We start from the raw sequence: 5,000 nt of genomic DNA on the forward strand, positions 1-5,000 counted from the left end.
TTTTCAGGCCGATGAGCTTTGTAAAAATCGACGCGTTTCAGAAAGGCGGGGCATAGAGGAGAAACAATAATGTAAAGTGTGTGGAAAATAATGTGTTTTTTGAACCTTAAACCGCATAAACACATTTCATTACACCAAATACACAAAATAATGTTATTTTTAGCAACATCATATGACCCCTTTAAATCAATGGTCATCTTTACGTCTGTTTGTGGGTATTACAAATATTTAACCAATGAAAAGCATTCAAAAGATCTTGTGACTATTACTAAACCTTGTAACGCCATTGGATCCTCAAACTGTCAACAAAACCTCATAACTCCACCGGCCTCCATTCAGAATGAAGTGCCACGCGCAGCCTGGAGACAGTTCTCTGCTTGTTTGCAATTCAAGGGTAAATAAAGAACTGATGTTTGAATAAGTATTTTCTTTACTCAAGAAACACCATGTCTATAAAGGCTAATGTTTTTTGTGTGTTTAAAGAGCGAAGAAGAGTCTTAGCATTTGCTATCTAGGTGTAGCAAATATACTGTTTTATATATCCTGTGCATAGTGCTTCATCTTTTATATCATGAGATTTTGGCCAAATGTATTCACCAACAAAAAATTGAGCTCACATAGAGCTACAATAAATTTTATAACCTCAGATAAGGCCGTTAATGACGTACAAAACACATATTGCGTCATTCGCTGTTCAAAAACCTCATAACTCCATTTGAGCTTGATTTTCATAAAATGTTAATATTATAATGACACGTGCAAGTGTCTGATCATATATAAAGCCACAATACCAACTCTGATGTGTTCAATTATTAAAAAAAATAAAATAAAAGAGGGTCCAGAGAGCTAAAACTTGGCCAGATGGTAGAGCTCAAGAAGGGGAGAGACTGGCAAAGTCTCAGCCCAATCGGACCAAAGGGGGCGCTACAGCGCAAAAAACACAAATTTCAGATGTTTTTGGCCATAGTCCTTAGACCATTTGTTGTGGACTCAAACATTTTACATCCATGGAATCCTTGGGTCAAAACAAAGAAAACTCCCGACGGATTCGCTCTACGAAGTCTGTTTTTTCCGCATAATTGTGTTATGTCCAAAACCTACTTTTGCAAACTAGTCCTAGGTTTTTCGCCCGATCGGAACCAAACCAGTGCAGAAATATTCTTTAGAGACTGAATATCAATAATTATTAAAAAAAAGTTGAAATTTCGACTCATCGTCACAAAGGTGCGCTAAAACGTTCGTAAGGGGCGGGGCCACCTTTACTAAAATGTCTATAACTCATGAACGGAATGAGATATCTTCACCAAACTTGGTACACATGTGTGTGAGCTCAATCTTTGGTCAAATAAAAAATTGTGGAGCTTGGCCCCTTGGTGGCACTATAAGACTGAAAAAACATAAATACAGCTATAACTACACAATATTTAGTCCAATCGACTTGAAAATTGGTATGCAGTGTCTTTGTCCAATGTGGCATAAGGGTCTATGAGGACATTAGCATATCTCAAAAAACATGGCCGCCATTGGCCAATGAAGTTTGAGTATCTATTAGACAAGGTTAATGGAGGCCGATCGGAACGAAACTTTTTGTTGTAGTTTATTAAGTACTAAAAACATTAATAAAATCAAATCAATTTGAACAGCTTTGTTTAGTCACACTGTTTTCTCTGAACACTCCAATCACAGTGAATAAAGGAAGCACAACTTAATAGCAGATTAAAGAAAATACATGTTTTCTCCCGTGGCATCCTTGGCATCAAATTCATTACATGCAAATGTGTTAAAAGAATAGTTCACCCAGAAATGAAAATTTGCTGAAAGTGTACTCACCCTCAGGTCATCCAAGATATAGATGAGTTTGTTTCTTCATCTGAACAGATTTGGAGGAATTTAGCATTTTCACAGGAGAGAGCAATATTATGGATTTGTATTATAGCCAGAGGCAATGGTTAAATTAAAAATGCCTTAATGATGGATTTGTTTGTTACAAATGTGCAACTTTTCACTTCACAAGATGTTAACTGATGGACTGGAGTCATGTGGATTACACCCATTCACTGCAGGGGATCCATTGGTGAGCAAGTGATGTAATGCTACATTTTTCCAAATCTGTTGCCATGAAGAAACAAACTCTTCTACATCTTGGATGGCCTGAAGGTGAGTAAATATTCAGCAAATGTTCATTTTTGGATAAACTATTCCTATGATGTATAAAACCTTCACTGCTTGGCCCCTTAATGAGATATATTGGGTTTTGCTGGCACACGGAGCTGTTCTTTTCCATCGGTGCGTATAAACAGGCTGCAGCCTTTGTGGCACGACGTACCAGCAGAGCGACCCAGCTAGCATCAGGGCGGGCCGATTTACCATTGCTCAATCCACTGATCAAAGCGCCTCTAAACTGCCAGAAACTACAGAAGGCAAACAAGAGTGCTGCAGCAGCCACGGAGGAGGTTTCCCTCAGCGTGCAAATACTGAAAAGAAGAGAAAAAACAAATGGAGGTGGACAGAACACGTCCACGTCTGGCCATGTTAATTTGACTGTGGCTGACGGGTCATGACGTGCCAAAGCAAGAGTCTTTTTAGAGCTTCAATGGGGCATGGGAAGAGGAAGAAGGAAGATCAAAAGGAATACTGAGAAAAAACCTTTGGCAAATGCAATGGAAAGAAAGAGAGAGATGTTAAAACAGGAGGAGTGAAGGGATAATAATGAGATAGACAGCAGTGAGAGTGCAAGATAGAGGTTAGGAGGGTCAAGACCACTATGTATTCAAGAATAACCGTTACGTCTTAGAAAGACCAACACTGTGAAAGAACCAGACTGCTGATGAATGCAAGACTACCCGACATGACTGATTCTAGTGCGCCATCTTGTGGAGGATTAGTTGAGTTTTACAATCATTATGAACAAAAAAAGGTTATTTAAATTAGTGTGCAGGCCTGTGAAAATCCAAATGTTTTTTTTTTTTCAAACCTAGTATAAATGACAACAGACAGAATAATTAAAAAATGTAAAAAAAAAATAAAAAAAACACTAATGTTTATTTGTGCAAAATTATGTTTCCGCCCGGTTTCGAACCGGGGACCTTTCGCGTGTGAGGCGAACGTGATAACCACTACACTACGGAAACTTGCATGTGAAGTGCATGTATAAATTACATCCATAAAATTGTAAAGCACTCCTTAAAAAAACAATATAAATAATAAAACTTTAATTTCTTAATTTTTGTTCTATTAGTAATAACTACTTTTTGAGGCTATTCATCTGCTGCTTACACTGGTAAAATTACACCCATTCACTGCAGGGGATCCATTGGTGAGCAAGTGATGTAATGCTACATTTTTCCAAATCTGTTGCCATGAAGAAACAAACTCTTCTACATCTTGGATGGCCTGAAGGTGAGTAAATATTCAGCAAATGTTCATTTTTGGATAAACTATTCCTATGATGTATAAAACCTTCACTGCTTGGCCCCTTAATGAGATATATTGGGTTTTGCTGGCACACGGAGCTGTTCTTTTCCATCGGTGCGTATAAACAGGCTGCAGCCTTTGTGGCACGACGTACCAGCAGAGCGACCCAGCTAGCATCAGGGCGGGCCGATTTACCATTGCTCAATCCACTGATCAAAGCGCCTCTAAACTGCCAGAAACTACAGAAGGCAAACAAGAGTGCTGCAGCAGCCACGGAGGAGGTTTCCCTCAGCGTGCAAATACTGAAAAGAAGAGAAAAAACAAATGGAGGTGGACAGAACACGTCCACGTCTGGCCATGTTAATTTGACTGTGGCTGACGGGTCATGACGTGCCAAAGCAAGAGTCTTTTTAGAGCTTCAATGGGGCATGGGAAGAGGAAGAAGGAAGATCAAAAGGAATACTGAGAAAAAACCTTTGGCAAATGCAATGGAAAGAAAGAGAGAGATGTTAAAACAGGAGGAGTGAAGGGATAATAATGAGATAGACAGCAGTGAGAGTGCAAGATAGAGGTTAGGAGGGTCAAGACCACTATGTATTCAAGAATAACCGTTACGTCTTAGAAAGACCAACACTGTGAAAGAACCAGACTGCTGATGAATGCAAGACTACCCGACATGACTGATTCTAGTGCGCCATCTTGTGGAGGATTAGTTGAGTTTTACAATCATTATGAACAAAAAAAGGTTATTTAAATTAGTGTGCAGGCCTGTGAAAATCCAAATGTTTTTTTTTTTTCAAACCTAGTATAAATGACAACAGACAGAATAATTAAAAAATGTAAAAAAAAAATAAAAAAAACACTAATGTTTATTTGTGCAAAATTATGTTTCCGCCCGGTTTCGAACCGGGGACCTTTCGCGTGTGAGGCGAACGTGATAACCACTACACTACGGAAACTTGCATGTGAAGTGCATGTATAAATTACATCCATAAAATTGTAAAGCACTCCTTAAAAAAACAATATAAATAATAAAACTTTAATTTCTTAATTTTTGTTCTATTAGTAATAACTACTTTTTGAGGCTATTCATCTGCTGCTTACACTGGTAAACGTGTTCAGTCATTTAGATCTTTTCACCACGGTGAATGGCTTTGCTCCCATCACTCCTCAAAAGGCTTTTTTCTGTTGAAAAATATAAAAAATATTCATGTGATTGTCTTAGATTTGTGAAAACAACATTCAGCAATACTTCTTTCATGAGTGTGAGTCAAAAAATAAAGACTTAATGTCTTTTTTTCAATAGATATATACACAGTACAATATGCTGTTTACTGGAAAAATAAGCATTTTTAGTATTATGAAATTAGTGGAAAACTTTGTGGGGGCTAATGCTAATTCAGAACCATATACTAGCATACTACTCTTAGTATTTTTACCATATCTTTCTAACATAGCAGTGTTCTAGTATGCTGTTCTGAATTCAGCATAAGTCTTTAAGATAAATTTTATACAGATCTTATATATTCACATTTATAAGCTTGTGTTAAACTCATTAATAAAAATAAAAACAATTACAATAATTT

The 5,000-nt window shown here is 37.4% G+C and overlaps 3 non-coding genes across 3 annotated transcripts in view; all 3 read right to left on the reverse strand.

Annotated features, from left to right (window-relative positions):
• Window positions 1–3,058: 3,058 nt before the first annotated feature.
• Window positions 3,059–3,131, reverse strand: trnav-cac (transfer RNA valine (anticodon CAC)). The gene has a single exon. It is a non-coding gene; the product is annotated as a tRNA-Val (tRNA).
• Window positions 3,132–4,300: 1,169 nt separating this feature from the next.
• On the reverse strand, window positions 4,301–4,373 carry trnav-cac (transfer RNA valine (anticodon CAC)). Its single transcript has one exon. It is a non-coding gene; the product is annotated as a tRNA-Val (tRNA).
• A 626-nt stretch (window positions 4,374–4,999) lies between these two features.
• The window catches only part of trnav-aac (transfer RNA valine (anticodon AAC)), a 73-nt gene continuing 72 nt past the window's right edge, over window position 5,000 (reverse strand). The window contains exon 1 of the tRNA in view: window position 5,000. This exon is cut by the window's right edge and continues 72 nt beyond it. This is a non-coding gene — a tRNA (tRNA-Val).

The sequence above is a fragment of the Sinocyclocheilus rhinocerous genome, unplaced genomic scaffold (assembly GCF_001515625.1).
Source record: "Sinocyclocheilus rhinocerous isolate Xijiao unplaced genomic scaffold, SAMN03320098_v1.1 scaffold730, whole genome shotgun sequence".
NCBI classification, from domain to species: Eukaryota; Metazoa; Chordata; class Actinopteri; order Cypriniformes; family Cyprinidae; genus Sinocyclocheilus; species Sinocyclocheilus rhinocerous.